Source organism: Macaca thibetana, chromosome 4 (genome assembly GCF_024542745.1).
Source record: "Macaca thibetana thibetana isolate TM-01 chromosome 4, ASM2454274v1, whole genome shotgun sequence".
Taxonomy (NCBI): Eukaryota; Metazoa; Chordata; class Mammalia; order Primates; family Cercopithecidae; genus Macaca; species Macaca thibetana.
The window spans coordinates 130,823,767-130,842,015 of NC_065581.1; the positions used below are offsets into that span (position 1 = coordinate 130,823,767).

An 18,249-nucleotide genomic window follows, 5' to 3' on the forward strand; every position below is an offset into this window, starting at 1 on the left:
TTTTTTTTTTTTTTTTTGGACTTAGGTAAGGTAGAATCAAGAACACATTTTCTTGTTGCAAACTCATAGGCCCTGCGGCATGGCTTTAAAACAGTTAGGAGCGTCCCTGCTCCCTCTGCAAGCTGGTTCTTTTCTCAGCTGTTCCCTTTTCGGGGAGAATGGCCTCTTCTCCCTAAAAACAGTGCTTGAAGGTGGCATGTTTGGCAAAGCAGGCTGAGGAGAAAGGAAGAGCACAAAAGAAGGAGTGCAGCATGTGGGAACCCTTGCCAAGTTACTCTTTTCATTCCAGTTTAGCTTTTCAAGGGCCACTAGCTAAGGCTGACATTTGTTGCCATCATGTTATTTCCTAAGAATGAGGCCTCAGCTGAAAATCCAACCCCAATCAACTTTCAAAAATGCACTGATATATTTTTAAACACACACAATGATGACAAAAACCCCAAATTCCAGCCTGTCCTCTCGCTTCGTATCGTGCCTATCTGCCTTGGCACTGTCCAGACTGAATGCCCTTAGAAGCAGCTCCTTGCCTGCAGCTGTGAGGTGTCTTGTTTGCCATCAACCACCTATGCTATGTGCGCACTCAGCTGGCATTTCTGCCAAGAAGCTAAAGTCAGGAACACCGGCAATTTCAAATATGTAATCAGGTTTCAAAATAAAGTCCTTGTGCTTCTGGTATATGGGAGTATTCCCAGAAAGAGTGGGGGTTCTGCTGTCACTCTTCTAGCTGCTGTGTAATTTTTGTTTTGCAAGGAGCTTGATATGTATCTGGCTTTAAAACTGACATTGCCAGGCATCAGAAGTTGAGAAGTTTTGTCCTTGATTTATTTGTTCTTCTTTGTGTTCAATTATGATTAGAAGTCACCTCTACGCAGCTGCTCTACAATTTGTACTGCATTTGCTTCTGGGATTTCTAACTGCACTGTTCAATGGAATAACATTAACATTATGAAAATGAAATCCTTTTTTATAGTGCAGTGGATAGTGTTTTATTAAAAATGGCTAACAGCTGTAATTTGCAGGTAGTTAACTCATGTGAAGTTTAACTTTGGCATGTATTTTTCCCTAGGGAACTATTTTATATAAGCAGAAACACAAATGTGAAAAAGTAAATGAAAACCAAAACACACCTACCAAAGTAATTCTGATCACAATAGCGACATCTCTGCTGCTGATACGTTTCTGGAAAGAAAAAAAAAAGCGGGGGGGGACTCCGCACTGTAGTTTGGAATGATAGTAAGTAATAAAAAGAAAATATATAGCTGTTGATGTTTTTGTTTCCTTTTCTTTTTTCCAAAATAACAAGGACTTCATAGACACAGATAAGCTACATGTTCTTTTCCAAAACTTTCCTGCAACAGAGTTTTCGGACAGGGTCATATTACAATTCTAAATGTGAATAACACAGCAAAAAGAAAAAAAAAAAGGATTTTTTTTGACTGGTACTCGTGGGTATTAGTTTGTACTCTTGCAAGCTAACTGAATATCCATATACCCTGTGTAGAGTCCAGAGGATGGCTTTGATGCTCTTTCCGATACAAGATGGTTTGGGTGGTTGAGTAAGAAGTGTTAAAAGGGCACAGAAAACAAATCTCCTGATTGGCTTCTTTTTCTGAGCACCATTACCCAGGGCACGATTGTGAAAGAAGATATCAGGAATGGTAAGAAGACAGGATCATGCCTCAGGGGAAAAAGAGATCGGTCATAACTACAGATGGTGCCTCGAATGTAAAGGTGGCTACAAATGTGTGTGAAGAAGTGGATAGTGTTCTCGTTTTGCAGTGCCTAGAGTTTAAAATTTAGTATAGTAGTGTCTATGGATATTCCACTAGCTTTCAAGAGTACAAACTAACACCTATGTGTACCAGCCAAAACCACTCCCTTTTTTTTTTTTTTTTTGCTTTTTGCTGTGTTATTCATATTTAGAATTGCAATCTAATCCCTTCTGAAAACTCTGTTGCAGTAAACCATTTTCCATTATTCTTATCTTCTAACATGCCATTTGATATGTTAGAAATATTAAATATTAGCCTGTTGTTTATTTTCTGCACACTCTTCCTCCCCAACCAGAATGTAAGTGCCAGGGAAGCTTTGTTTGCTTTACTTACTCCTCTGGCCCTAACCCTAGATCAGTGCCAGGCACATAGTTGTCTGTTGACTTAGTAATGAGTAATCCATTTCAGTCCTGTGTTTCTATGAAGCTGATTGATAATAAGCTTATAGCTTCTGAAATTACATTATATTACTCTATATTCATTGAACACTGAAGGCAAAACCTCTATCTTTCTATTTCAAGGTACAGTGCAGACTGGTGACACTTTGAGAATTTTAATGTGATTACTTGAAGTGAGTTGAGGCTTCCTCCGAATTGGAGAATGACTGCTTGGTTATCAATTTAACTGCTTGTGAGATTGTTAGTTTTTTGAATAGAGGTCAGGAATAACACGGGAAGAGAATATATTTTCCCAACTCCTCCTATAAATGCACCATCCAATTAAAGAAAGCTGAGATAACACTACTTCAAAGCACTTTCAAAAAAATGATGTCAAATTTTGCACACAAGTGGAGTGCTGCTTTGATTTCACATACGTGCTCATATCTGTTTTTAATAGAATGTTGATAGAGAAATCTTGTACTGCTGGAAAGAAATGAGGAACAAATGTTCTCTTACAACTTGCAAATTTCAGCCAGTAAGTTCTGGGTTTCTTGGACTAGTGAGCATAAGTATCAGCTAGTGTGTTTTCTAAAATAAGGTTTATTCCTGGGCCCATATTCTGGGAGCTTCTGATTCAGTGGGTAGAAGTAGGGTGCAGCAATCAGAAATGTTTATAATTATGCCATGGGATTTGGATGCAGGTGATCTGCAGACTTCACTTTGAGAACAATAAAAAATAAAAACCCTGATTTGTAAAAGGTCCCATAGGATCTTGGTTTCCTCTTGAGCGCAACTGTTACTAGATTATAATTCAGGTACCCAGCTGCCAGGTGAATGGCTTTATGTTTTGATTATAAGAAAAGTAAAAGGGCCAAGAAACTCTTAGAACATCCTTTACAGTTCTAAAAATGTTTATCTTTTCTATTCTTTAATTGACTGAAGCTTCTGTTTAGGTTGATGCCACAAATATTGATGTCACAAAAGTGAAGTATGGAAAGAAAGTTCATAAAAATATTTATTTGGCATCTGGCAAACTATAAAATATTTTCTCACATGTCACCTAATTTGATTCTCATAGTAACTCTGTTGGGGAGTCAGGGCAGGTGTGTGTTAATTTTGGCTATGAGCAAACAGAGGTCTGAAGAGGTTCTAACTTGCGCAATGCCAGATAGTAGAAATAAACAGCAGAGAAGCCACCCTTCCTGGGACTGCTCATGCCTAGTGTATGTAGTGTTGGTTCAATGACCTTTCATGGTCCCCTAATATATGCAAATATATTCCTTAATGTCTTTCTCTCCTGACTCTTCATCTCTAGAGACATTGCATAGGGAACAGTTAATACTGTGCTCAGGAGGAAGAGGAGGAGGGTTGGATGTTATTGTGTGTTCAGGATTAAATGAGATAATATATGCAAAAGTCTTTGTAGTTATAAAATATTATACATATGCATGCATATATTATTATTGCATTGTCTATTGCATATTATATTATTGCATATTATATTATTGCTTATCCTTTTCAGAGCATGACTGCATCATATAGGAAACTCTTGGCTAGGCACAGTGGCTCACACCTATAATCCCAGCACTTGGGAGGCCAAGGCGAGTGGATTACTTGAGGCCAGGAGTTCAAAGCCGTGTCTCTACTAAAAATAGAAAAACTAGCTGGGTGTGTTAGCACATGCCTGTAATCTCAGCTACTCAGGAGGCTGAGGCACAAGAATCACTTGAACTGGGGACATGGAGGTTGCAGTGAGCCAAGATTGCACCACTGCACTGCAGCATGGGTGACAGAGCAAGACTCCGTCTCAAAACATAATAATAACAATAAGAGAAACTCTTGAAACTTGGAGTTTCTGAGAAAAAGAGTTACGAGCAATAAATTTAATGATAAATTTTTAAAAATTGAGGAAGGAATACATGCAGAAATAAATAATAATTTAAAAGATAATGAGAAACTAATTAGAATATCTTGAAATATGATTGAAGTTCAGTTGTGGGAGGAGATAAATGACTCATACTGAAAACTACCTAAAATAGCACATACAAAAGCGTTTATAAGCTTAGAATTTCTTATTTTATTTTCTCAGAACATTTCTGGTAGTTAAATTTGTGGCTTCCTGAGATGTGGGCATCTCAGAGGAACCATATAGATTGGCGCTTGTACTACAAAATATCCTAAGTTGACTGGGTCTAAATGTGGTTTATTTTTATTTACTTTTAGCGCCATTTTCCCCACTTACCCTGACTCGAAGCTCATGAAAGTGGTTTTTATACCCTGAAGTCAAGGAGGCATTGTTCAGCTGCATCATTTGCCTACTTCTCACAGCTTGAAAGGGGAATAAAAGGCAGATTGCCTCACCACCTTGCTATTTTAGTCTCCTATGTCTTGTGGTCTCGGCACTTCTCCCTGTCTGTAATTCCATATTGCTAGTTGTAATCAAATCCTACCTTGGAAAGGTCAGACTTGAGCAGGAAGAGTGCAGTCATTCCAACAGCTGCCACTCCGGGCTCTCCCGCTGTGTCACAGTGTGAGGCATGTTAGATTTTTTTTTTATATATATATACATAGATATATAGATATAGATATAGATATAGATATAGATATAGATTTTTTTTTGAGACGGAGTCTCGCTCTGTCACCCAGGCTGGAGTGCAGTGGTGCGATCTCGGCTCACTGCAGGCTCCGCCTCCCAGATTCACGCCATTCTCCTGCCTCAGCCTCCAGAGTAGCTGGGACTACAGGCCCCCGCCACCACACTCGGCTAATTTTTTGTATTTTTTTAGTAGAGACGGGGTTTCACTGTGTTAGCCTGGATGGTTTCGATCTCCTGATCTCATGATCCACCCGCCTCAGTCTCCCAAAGTGCTGGGATTACAGGCATGAGCCACCGCGCCTGGCCGAGGCAAGTTAGATATTAAATTGAATTATCAGAGTCCTTTCCATCAGATACTGTACTGCCTAATATGGGCATAAACAAATGGTTACTTGATATAGTCAATTGTTCAAAACAAGAATGAAGCAAACATCAACTTATCTAGTAGAGTCTGAAAAAGAGAAAGAACACTTGTCATTGCTGACAGATGCAGAAATGTCATGCATCTTACAACACATGCTGATTCACATTATTATTCTGACCCTCCACGTCTGTAGTGTGGATTGAGTCTAACTTAAAACAGAATCTGAATCATGTAACACCTGATGTGTTCATTCAACTTGGGGAAGCATCAACTCTCAATGCCTCATTTATCCTGTCTAAAATGCCTACTCAAGAAATTTATAAATCTCAGCTCGCTATAGATGGTCACAGTTGTCCTTCAAATCCCATTACACAACGCCCACCTGACACCACACCTTTGCAGGGTGAATTCAAATAATAGTTGAGGAACAAACTCAATGTACTACTCTAGGAATTCCCACTCCTATTTTTTCCAGGGAAATTTAGAATTTCTTTGGAATTGGCCAGGTGCAATGGCTCACGCTTGTAATCCTAGCCAAGGTGAGTGGATTACCTGAGGTCGGGAGTATGAGACCAGCCTGGGCCAACATAGCAAAACCCCATCTCTACTAAAAATACAAAAATTAGCCGGATGTGGTGGCGTGCACCTGTAATCCTGCTAACGGGGAGGCTGAGGCAGGAGTATTGCTGGAACTGGGGAGGCAGAGCTTGCAATTAGCCAAGATTGCACCACTGCACTCCAGCCTGGGTGACAGAGGGAGACTCCATCTGAAAAATAAATAAATAAATAAATAGAATAAAATAAAATAAAATTTCTTTGGAATGGCTACTTTCTTGTCTTCTTGAGCTTCATGAGGAGCTTGAAATCAAAGAATACTTTTCTGTGACATTTAATGCCAAATACAGATAGAAAGAAGTATGTTTAGGATGTTCCAGGGGTTCGAAAAACATGGTCACCCAGGCCCACTAATCTGGTCTTTTTTTCTTCTTCTTCTTGTTTTGTTTCGGACACAGGGTATGACTCTGTCACCCAGGCTGGAGTGCAGTGGAGTCATCACAGCTCACTGCTGCCTTGGCCTCCCAGGTTCAAGGGATCCTCCCACCATAGCCTCCCAAGTAGCTGGAACTACAGGTACATGTCCCCACACCTGGCTAAATTTTGGTTTTGTTTTTGGGTAGAGATGGGGTTTTGCCATGCTGCCCAGGGTGGTCTCAAACTCCTGGACTCAAGCGATCAACCTGCTTTGCTCAGCCTCATAAAGTGCTGGGATTAAAGGTGTGAGCTACCATGCCCAGCCTAATCTGGTCTTTAAAACCAGAAAGATATCAAAATATTTCAAATTCCTTATGGACGCAGAACTTCAAACTGAAGCAGACTTTCTAGGCTCTCGTTTACACTCCATTTTACTTCCATATTTGAGTAATGTTTTCTCTTCTCTTTCTTCCTTTTTTTTTTTTTTTACCCTCTTTGTGTCACAGTATAAATAATCTTTAGAAGGATAAGCCTCTGCTAACAATAGAGCTCTATTTACTAAGTATCTACTATATACCACACCCTGGATCAGGACCACCAACATTATCTCATTTGAAATTCTTAATTGCTAGCGATGTTGTTTACCATCTTGCAGATAAGGAAATGAAGATCAGAAAAAGTAGGTAATTTGCTTAAATTTACAAGAATGAAACACAAAAATGTGATGTCAGGTCTGTCTTACTCCAAAGCCTGTGCACCATGTTTGTGTGTCTACATGTAAGCATATGTATGATTTGTTGTAAAGAGATAATACACCTCTATTTGTTCCAGCTTCTCTACTTGCTAATTGACCACATGCAAGTCATTCGACTTCTTACAAGGTCAGCTCCTTTGACTGGAAAATGGGAATCACAATTCTTTTTTTTGTTGTTGTTTGTTTTTTGTTTTTGAGACGCAGTCTCTCTTTGTCGCCCAGGCTGGAGTGCAATGGTGCGATCTCGGCTCACTGAAACTTCTGCCTCCCGGGCTCAAGCAACTCTCCTGCCTCAGCCTCCCGAGTAGCTGGGACAACAGGCGCGGACCACCATGCCTGGCTAATTTTTTGTATTTTTAGTAGAAATGGGGTTTCACCATGCTGGCCAGGCTGGTCTCAAACTCCTGACCTCGTGATCCACCTGCCTTGGCCTCCCAAATTGCTGGGATTGCAGGCATGAGCCACTGTGCCCAGCGGGAGTGACAATTCTTGTTCCTTGAACTTCATAGGATTATTGAAGAAGTAAAACGAGAAGAAATATATGGTGGCTTTTAATAGCACCCAAACGCTTTCAAATCACAGGTGTGCATTAATGAAGGTTAGGTTTGGCTGCCATAATAGAAAATCCAAAATGACTGCAGCTTACACGAAAAAGAAATCTACTTCTCTATCAAGCTGGGCGCGGTGGCTCACGCCTATAATCCCAACACTTTGGGAGGCCGAGGTGGGCAGATCACTTGAGGACAGGAGTTCGAGACCAGCCTGGCCAATGTGGTGAAACCCCATCTCTTCTAAAAATACAAAAATATTTCTGGGCATGGTGGCACACACCTGTAATCCCAGCTACTCAGGAGGCTGAGGCAGGAGAGTAATCTGAACCCCGGGAGCTGAGATCATGCCACTGTACTCCAGCCTGGGCGACAGAGCAAGACTCTGTCTCAAAAAAAAAAAAAAAAAAAAAGAGAAGAGAAGAAATCTACTTTTTCCTCACATGAAAGATGACCAGTTCAGGGAAAGCGGGCAGATTCCCACCCATCTGGTCCTGAGAAACCTTCAGTCAGGCCACTGTCTTTGTCCATATGTCACCTCGTGGTACAAGGTGGCCCCAGGGAAATGGTCTACTGTGTTCAACACATAAGGAGAAAAGTCAAGACAAGAATGCACTTCCTAGGTTGAAGCAGGTGGATCACTTAAGGTGAGGAGTTTGAGACCAGCCTGGCCAAAAAACCCCGTCTCTACTAAAAATACAAAAATTAGGCATGGTGGTGTACTGCCTGTAGTCCCAGCTACTCAGGAGGCTGAGGCAGTGGAACTGCTTGAACCTGGGAGGCAGATGTTGCAGTGAGCTGAGATCCCACCACTAGACTCCAGGCTGGGTGACAGAGTAAGACTCTGTCTCATAAATAAATAAATAAATATTTTCTTTAAAAATGCACTTCCTTCCTAGAAATTGCACGCAAAATAGTTCAACGTTTCCTATTTTCCCAAAATCTTAGGCTACCTGAGACACGTGGAGACATGACAATTATCTTCAGATGAGAGGATTAATAAGGCTTTAAATGCAATGTGTCATTTTCCCTCTACGAGCATGAAGTATGCTTTCAAAGTATTTCTGAAAGAGGATACATGTCAGATATTATCCTCATTTCACATGTTGTGTAAGTGAAACAGAGTGGCCATAGGCCTTGTTTCCAGTCACACAGTTAGTGGATGAAAAAAATTACAATGAAGATATTTGATAGTTATATGATAATTATAGCTCCTACACAATTTTTTTTTCCCCGCAAGACAACTATGCAGAAAACATAAAATTCAACCCAATCAGGCAAATGTTGGCAGGAGAAAAATCAAAATCAAACATCCTGAAAACTGACTTGAATTTGGCTTTGGGTAAACATAATTGAAACAAAGCTTGTTTCCAATAAACTGGAATGCTACAACCCAAAGTCTTGACAAATTGGAGGTAGAGAGATATAAAAATTCTAGCTATATACTCACTCACCTTGTCTTTCGCTTTCATTTTTATTTTAACAACAACAAGAAAAAGCTGTGTAGCCTCTGACTATTGACTGTGGTGCAATCCCAGCTCCTTACCATTAGTGACTGGCACCTGACCAATGAATGGCATGGCAGCATGCATCCTCATGATTTTGAGATATATGTAGAAAGAACCTCAAATTCGCATAGTCTATATATGGCTATAGCACATTATTTTAAAAGTAATACGTGCACTATAATAGTGTAAACATTGTACACAGAATTGAGGCTATTATTTTACATCGAGTAAAACATCGTACACAGAAATTAGGCTAAAAACACAAACTCGGGCCAGATGTGGTGGCTCACATCTGTAATCCCAGCACTTTGGGAGGCCGAGACAGGTGGATCACTTGAGCCCAGGAGTTCAAGACCAGACTGGGCAACATGGCAAAATCCCTGTCTCTACAAAAAATACAAAAAGCAGCTGGGTGTGGTAGTGAGTGCCTGTAGTCCCAGCTACTTGGGGGGCTTAGGTAGGAGGATCTATTGAGCCTGGGAAGTTGAGGCTGCAGTGAGCCATGTTTGCACCACTGCACTCCAGCCTGGGTGACAGAGTGAGATCTCGTCTCAAAAACAAACAAAAACACACAAACTCCAAGAGTATGGTGGATGCCTAGGCAACATCTCCTAGATAGCCAAAGGTCACCTTCGCTGTCCTCCATGGAGATGTCTTCAAAGCAACTTGAACACTGTCTGCATAGCTTCCTCCCGTGCCTCATCTGGGCCTCCTTAACACTGGCTTCCCTACCTTAAAAGCCACACAGACCCATCTCTACCTCCACCTCTCCCTCACTTGTGGTCATTGTTCTCCTGGCTCTTATTACCACCTGGTGCTTGCTATACATGTGTTTCCTCCTTTATGGTCTGTTCCCAACTAGAATGAGGACAGGACGTTGACTTGATTGCTATATCCCAACTTCTTAGAATAGGACCTGGCATATTTGTAAAATAAATAAAATAATAAATACTGAGAAGTTTAGACATTATGATAGACCAGAGAAAATAGTTGGTTTCGGCGAGTGGTTCCATAATGTGCCCCTTAAATTGTACCACGGATGTCTCTGACTAAGGTTAAGAGAGCCTTCAGTCAGACCTTAGTAAATCTTCGAGTAAACTTTTCTTTTTCATTGAAATGTAGAACATTGAGAAAATCGGTCATTTCCTTCAAGGCTTCTGACTGATTTTCATTAAGGTTGCTGCCTTTACAATGTTTCTTTGAGTGACTGGTAATGACCTCCTTATAAACTCTCAGACAATAGAGAATACCGTATGCATCCATATTCATTTATTCATTCATTTAATTATGCAACAAACATTTTTTGAGTAGCTACTATTAACCAGGCAACATTCTAGACCCTAAGGGTATAGCAGGAATCAGACAGTCCCTGCCTCCATGAAGCTTATATTCTAATAGGGAGAGAGACAGACAATAGGCAAATAAGCAAATTGATACATATTTTGAAGGATAAGGAATGCTGTGGCTACTGTCACATTGGGGACTGAAAAATAGAAGAAAGAAAGAAAATTTTAAAAAAGAAATGCTGTGGAAAAAAAACAGCAGAGTAAGAGAGCTGGGTGTGGTGACCTGGGGAGATTAAGGGAAGGGCATTAGAAGAAATAAGGTAGTTAGGTACTGCAGAAATGATGGAGAGTGGGGGTCTTAGAGAGGAGGAAGCTCTGCCGGGCACAAAAGATCCAACAAGAAGGCCCTGAGGTGGTGGCGTGCTGGGAGTGTTCTGAGACTAGCAAAGGGGCAGTGTGTGGGAGCTGCCTGGGAGAAGGTTGTAAACCTGGGGCCAGTGTGTGTGGGCAGCAGTGAGTGCAGAAGGAAGTGGGTGCTTGATAATGTTAAAGATAAACAACAAGGGAGCAGCCCCTTTAGGGTCTTGGAGGCCACAGTAGAACTCTTTAATCAGAGTGAGGAGGGTGCTAAGAAAAGGAGCAGCATAATCTGATTTACTGTTTGAAAGATCACTCTAGTATCTGGGTAACAATAGGCTATGGGGGCTGAGAGCCTATTGATAAAGACAAGGCTGGGCACAGTGGCTTATGCCTGTAATTCCAACACATTGGGAGGCTGAGGCAGGAGAATCAATTGAGGCCAAGAGTTCGAGACTAGCCTGGGCAACATAGTGAGACCCCATCTCTTTTAAAAATTTTAAAAAATGAGCCGGGTGTGGTGACATGTGCCTGTATTTACTTGGGAGGCTGAGATGGGAAGGATCCCTGAGCCCAGGAGGTCAAGGCTGCAATGAGCCGTGATCTCAGCATTGCACTACAGCCTGGGCAACAGAGCAAGACTCTGTCTTTAATATGAAAATAATTAATGCTGCTATTGAGAGAAATGGAGAGAAAGAGTGAAGTCATGGATGGATCCAAGCAACTGGCTTAGAACAAAGTTACCATGCACTGAAATGAGGAAATGGGAAGAGTGTAGGGGTTGAGGAAATTGGGGTTTGGGGTACACAGTTATAAACAGCCAAACTCATTCAACCTTTTTAAGCAGCAAAGAAATGCAGCAGCATTCAGAACTGTTGCAAGAAAGCCAGAGAGCCAGCCTTGGAGGCCGTGCACCCAGGAGCACCGCCCAGAGAGGTCTCCATGCCCTCTTCCCCGACACTGCCCAGCCGCTGGGCAGAGGCAGCCAAAGTCCAGGCTGACACTGGACAACAAACACCAGAACCTCTGCCCCTACTGCCAGACGCTCTAATTGTCACTGTCACCTCCCAAGAAAAAAATATAAATAAAGGACTCCATATGGTTCCTACTTTTCAGTTCGCTCCTCTGATGTGGGGTTCCTGATGGGCAGAGCCTGGTGTGGGGCTGCAGGGGAGCCTGGCTCACCAGGCCTCTGCTTTCCACTGCCAGGGTTTGAGAGCAGAGCCTCAGACAGTCATTCAAAAGGCCTTTGGTAACATAGTAACCTTCACAGATATTCTTGCAATCATGGTTTTTGCCTGTTACTACTCAGTGAACAATTCAATTTAAAAAAAAAAAAAAAAAGAATTTGATTTTTTTTTTTTTCCTCTATATCCAGCTCTGGACCAGGTTTCTTGTAGAATAGGTGCCCAGTCTTTCTCCAGACTGGGTAAAGGCCTGAAGCAGGGTAATAAAACTGACTTCACTGTTTGAGAAATAGTTCTGGGAGAAAATGTAAAGATATTTGAAATCTGTAGATAAAATTCAAGAGAAAAATTAACGATAGTCTTTAAGCATAGGAGGGAATATACACCAAGTAAGTGATAAATGGATAACACTGCTTAGGTCGATATGAAAAAATTGGAAATTTGGAAAATCCTGGTCTAGTGTTCCTTAAGAATAATCATCACTAGATTAATTAGAAAGTATTAATAAGAAATTATTAACTATTTATTGCTACATGTACTGAGGGGTTAGCAGTTGTAATGAACTGAAGGTTTTTGTCCCTCCAGAATTTATATATTGAAATCCTAACCCCCGAGGTGATTAGGCAACAGGGCATTTGGGAGGTGATTAGGACGTGAGGGCAGAGCCCACAGGAATGGGACTAGTGCTCCTGCAAAAAAGGCCTAGAGAAACCCCTGGCCCCTCCTGCCAGTAAGAAGGTGCTGTCTGTGAGGAAGTGAGCCCTCATCAGACACTGAATCTGCCATTGCCTTGATCTTGAACTTCTCAGTCTCCAGAACTGTGAGGAATAAATCTCTATTGTCTACAAGCCACCCAGTTTTGGTATTTTGTTATAGCAGAATGGACTAAAACACCAGTGCTAAATAATGCTGTGTTCAATGCTGATTTTCAACATCTCATTCGATTCTCACAATAACCACAACAGGCAGGACTAGACTAGAGAATGTAACTATCTGGTCTTGCTAGTAAATAGTGGGGGTCCAATGTCCTAAACTCTTGGCTTCAAAACTATATGCCCCAAGTTAATCTCTAGTGAGATATGATGTCTAGTAAGCAGGAAAGGAGAGGACCTGGGTGATCCACAAACTTAACAATCTGCCCTGAGTAATCTCATTAAAGGTGTATTTTAACTTTGTTTTTTAAGTGTCATTAACGTGTTCTACTATATCTTCACTGCTGGGAATTTATCCTTATTTTTTTGTTTGTTTGTTTGTTTGTTTTTGTTTTTATTTTTTGAGACGGAGTCTCGCTCTGTCGCCCAGGCCGGAGTGCAGTGGCCAGATCTCAGCTCACTGCAAGCTCCGCCTCCCGGGTTCACGCCATTCTCCTGCCTCAGCCTCCCAAGTAGCTGGGACTACAGGCGCCCGCCACCTCGCCCGGCTAGTTTTTTGTACTTTTCAGTAGAGACGGGGTTTCACCATATTAACCAGGATGGTCTCGATCTCCTGACCTCGTGATTCGCCCATCTCGGCCTCCCAAAGTGCTGGGATTACAGGCTTGAGCCACCGCGCCCGGCCGAATTTATCCTTATTTACCTATAAAAACACGCATATAGGTACAAAGGTACATTTTCCAGTTTTCTTTGTAAGAAGAAAAAAACTGGAACTCTAACATCATCATTCAGGAATTTTTATCAAGTTTCATGAATTATGAAATATCTATATAATAGAATATCATGCATCTTTTTAAAGTATAGGAGTATCTTTAAGATATAGTTTCAAGTTAAAAATATCCAGATGAAAAATAGTGGATATAGTGATTCCATTTGTAAATAAATATACGCATATTTTTATGCTTGTAGATACATTAAAAAATTCTAGAAAGATATACAAATTCTTGTGGGAGGAGGGGAAGTTTTATAAAGGTCAAGGAAGACCTTTGCTACTCACTTAGTATCTGTTCGTATGGTTTCAGTTTTCTACCTTGCATATAGATAGATAACTTTTTATTCTTATTTAAAATGAGTGTTTTTAATCAACTCTGTATGTTTGAAAGATTGTTGAGCCTTAAAAATTAGTTTAGGTCTTTATATACTTTGTTTTAAAAATTATAAAGCTGGCTGTGTTTGGTAGCTCAAGTCTATAATCCCAGGACTTTGGAAGCCCAAGACAGAAGGATTACTTGAGACCATGAGTTTGAGACCAGCCTGGGCAACATAGTGAGACCATGTCTCTAAAAAAAACAAAACAAAACAAAATTGTATTTAAAATTAGCCGGATGGGGAGAGGGCAGAGCAAGATGGCTGAATAGGAACAGCTCCAGTCTCCAGCTCCCAGCGTGAGCAACACAGAAGACAGGTGATTTCTGCATTTTCAACTGAGGTACCAGGTTCATCTCACTAGGGAGTGTCGGACAATCAGTGCTGGTCAGCTGCTGCAGCCCGACCAGCGAGAGCTGAAGCAGGGCAAGGCATCGCCTCACCTGAGAAGCACAAGGGGGAAGGGAATCCCTTTTCCTAGCCAGGGGAACTGAGACACACAACACCTGGAAAATCGGGTAACTCCCACCCCAATACTGCACTTTCCCAAGGGTCTTAGCAAATGGCACACCAGGAGATTATACCCCACACCTGGCCAGGAGGGTCCCACGCCCACGGAGCCTCCCTCATTGCTAGCACAGCAGTCTGCGATCTAACTGCAAGGCAGCAGCGAGGCTGGGGGAGGGGTGCCCACCTTTGCTGAGGCTTAAGTAGGTAAACAAAGCCGCTGGGAAGCTCGAACTGGGTGGAGACCACAGCAGCTCAAGGAGGCCTGCCTGTCTCTGTAGACTACACTGCTGGGGACAGGGCACAGCTAAACAAAAAGCAGCAGAAACCTCTGCAGATGCAAACGACCCTGTCTGACAGCTTTGAAGAGAGCAGTGGATCTCCCAACACGGAGGTTGAGATCTGAGAACGGACAGACTGCCTGCTCAAGTGGGTCCCTGACCCCTGAGTAGCCTAACTGAGAGACATCCCCCACTAGGTGCAGACTGACACCCCACACCTCACACGGTGGGGTACACCCCTGAGATGAAGCTTCCAAAGCAAGAATCAGACAGGTACACTCGCTGTTCAGCAATATTCTATCTTCTGCAGCCTCTGCTGCTGATACCCAGGCAAACAGGGTCTGGAGTGGACCTCAAGCAATCTCCAACAGACCTACAGGACATGGATGCAGCTGGAAACCATCCTTCTCAGCAAACTATCACAAGAACAGAAAACCAAACACTGCATGTTCTCACTCATAGGTGGGAACTGAGCAATGAGATCACTTGGACTCGGGAAGGGGAGCACCACACACCAGGGCCTATTATGGGGAGGGGGGAGCAGGGAGGGATTGCATTGGGAGTTATACCTGATATAAATGACAAGTTGATGGGTGCTGACTAGTTGATGGGTGCAGTACACCAACATGGTACAAGTATACATATGTAACAAACCTGCTTGTTGTGCACATGTACCCTAGAACTTAAAGTATAATAATAATAAAAAATAAATAAATAAATAAATAAGCCGGATGTAGTGACACTTGCTTTTAGTCCCAGCTACTCCAGCCAGAGTGACAGAGCAAGATCCTGCCTCATAAATATATAAGTAAATAAACAGCTATATAAAACCTTGTGTTAATACCAAATATTTTGTTAGCCTGATTCTTAAGTATTTATTGCTAAACTACATGTTACTATGCAGACATTTACTACAAATGGTCGGTTTCCCTTAAAATTAAAAAATACACAGATCTATACATTCACAGCATGAATAATCAAATGGAAATTTAATGATCATAGCTAAGACTTAATTTGGTGCTTCCTCAGTGCTAGGCTTTGTGAAAAGCATCTCATTCACGTTATCTCCCTAAATCTTCACGCCTCTACAACCTTGCCCTGCCCATTTTGCAGAGAACAGAGGGAAACAATTTGCCTGAAGGCATGCATCTGGGAAGCCGTGAAAGCAGAAGAGCCCAGAGACTCTGAAGCCAGACATAGGAGCTCAAGTATTACACATTACTCCTCATTGCCTCCATATTCAAATAAGTTTGACTCTGGAAATATGATTGTGACATTTCCAAAGAAATTTGGCTTACACCTCCTTATACATATGTAGTGCAATGTAAAGCTTTGATTTACTAATGATTACTTAACACTAGTATCTGGGAATGTTAGGGCTATATTTTCTGATCTATAGAACACTAATTTTGCCAACAGTACTTGGTATTCATGGTGTGATTACTGATCGATAGGTTGAATTTTCATATACCACAGGTAACTAGAGTACACTGGCTAATTACACTTGGTGGCTATATCAGTGGTAAATAGAAAGCTCCTTTTGTTTTCATCTTTATTACTAGGAATATATCTGAAATCTATTAGTACTCATTTTCTTAGTAGAATAGCAATGAGATTTTCTTTTGGTGAAAGAAATGCTTATGGAATCGTTACAGCTGTCAATGATCATAATCTAAAAATATATTAAGCTGAATTTCTATTAAAAGTGTACTATATCCTGGGGAAAAAAAATGTTCTTTTTTTATACTAAGTCAGTAATATGTGTTTGTTTTAGGTAATTTTCTCATATTTTCTTAAAAAATAGAATTTTTACAATGATTCCAGCTAATTGGATTCCAGTTTACTAAGGTTTGATGACATACAAATATTTCAACAATTCCACAAATGTGTAATTTGTGAATTGCTGGGTTTGGGGAAAAGCTCTGCAGTGAAAGATACTAAATGCATTGCAAAAACTGAAAGCATTGTTTGTAAAAAGGAAGATGCTGTGGTTTTACAGATTATATATTCCCGACACACCTGAAGCCTCTCTCCCGCATCCTACCGGGAAACTCCCTTGGACTTGTGATTCTTGTTCCTCACCCACCCCCTTTAACTCCTCCTTTAAGACCATTCATGGCCAGGTACATTGGCTGACACCTGTAATCCCAACACTTTGAGAGGCCAATGTGGGTGGATCACTTGAGGTCAGGAGTTCGAGACCAGCCTGGCCAACACGGCAAAACCCAGTATCTACTAAAAATGCAAAAATTAACTGGACTTAGTGGTGTGCACCTGTAATCTCAGCTACTTGGGAGGCTGAGGCACAAGAATCGCTTGAATCCAGGAAGCAGAGGTTGCAGTGAGCTGAGATCATGCTACTGTATTCCAGCCTGAGTGACAGAGCAGTGTCTCAAAAAAACAAAACAAAACAAAACAAAAAACAAAAGACCATTCATATGAGAGAGAGAGGCTCTTAATCAAATTTCTTGCCTAATATAGAAATATCTTGAATGCATTCCTGAAGGACAACAATCCAGTTGGAATGTTAATTCTTTTCATTATAGGAAATGCCTTATGTCATTGAATATTTCTTATATCAGACAATTATAACTACTATAGTCCTTCAGCCACAAAACAGTCAATTATTGACATTACTTCTGGTGGCTGGAGCAACTCAGATTATGAATGCTAGTTCCTCTGCAGACTTCCCAAGTCTTGTTGACCTAAAACCTTTCCTTATCTAGTTAGGGGGTTGTTGAAAATAATAAAGCCAAAGAGCGTGCAAGGCTCCTTATCATCTCTAAACAAAATATCTCTTGGAATGCACAGCCTGCCTTGTCTTACATGACAAAGCATCCCAGACTATATTTCACATGGATGAAAGTAGTGCATTTTCCATTAGGAAATGGAACAGTAAGGATGGATTGTTCTCAGGTACCCACATCCAGGGACACTATCCAAGAAGCCACACAAAACACGTTTTAAACAGAAAATAGTACTTTTCTCCTTGTAGGGTGCTTAGCAGAATCCTCAGCTCACAGGATGAATAAATGGAGACTAAATGACACACAAATAATCTACACACACAACTATCAACACATGGAAAGACAGCAGGATGGCCAGACCTCAAAGTAACAAACAGGTAAAATTTGCATAATTAGGTCTTCAAGTGTCTTTAGTTATGAAATGTGTCTGATTCACTTGGTGATTCTGGGCGTCTTAAGCTGGGTCTGTTAGAAGCCAATCTGGCTCATGTTCTGCCAATGCACTGGGTGTTTGCTCTGCTGGGTATCATTAACCAACCAGTTTGATAGGAGTGCTTTGTTTTCTGAGCTGCCGGAACAAACAGGTTATTTAGGCCATTGTGTAGAGAAACTTGGTGGTGGTTTTTGGAGAAGACAGATCTCTCTTCCAAGGAAGGATTATTATGTGGTTGCAGTAAGAGATGAGAAATTATTCTCTTGATGTCCACATGTTATTGAGGCCACAGCAGGGCAGGGAGGCAGCCCTTCATATTGATGTGAGTGGTGGAATGTAACTCATCCAACCAGTTTCCCCTGAGGAATTTCTCAGCCAAACACTTCCTAACCTCTCTCCTCTCTTATGCATCCCTATTAGATTGGAGTGGGGGAGGGGTGGTGCTGACACTGAAACCTTCAGTGCTTGTTAGGAAGACATCTAAAATATTTTATTTGTGGGCAGTAAAATGAAGTAAGAAACCAGGTTGCCTGGTGGGA

At 41.4% G+C, this 18,249-nt stretch overlaps 1 long non-coding RNA gene across 2 annotated transcripts in view; it reads left to right on the forward strand.

Annotated features, from left to right (window-relative positions):
- The window catches only part of LOC126952899 (uncharacterized), a 50,299-nt gene that overhangs the window by 5,829 nt on the left and 26,221 nt on the right, over positions 1 to 18,249 (forward strand). For both annotated transcript variants that reach the window (XR_007725064.1, XR_007725063.1), the window contains exon 2: positions 17,526 to 17,654. This is a non-coding gene — a long non-coding RNA (uncharacterized LOC126952899). The remainder of the gene's footprint in view (positions 1 to 17,525; positions 17,655 to 18,249) is intronic.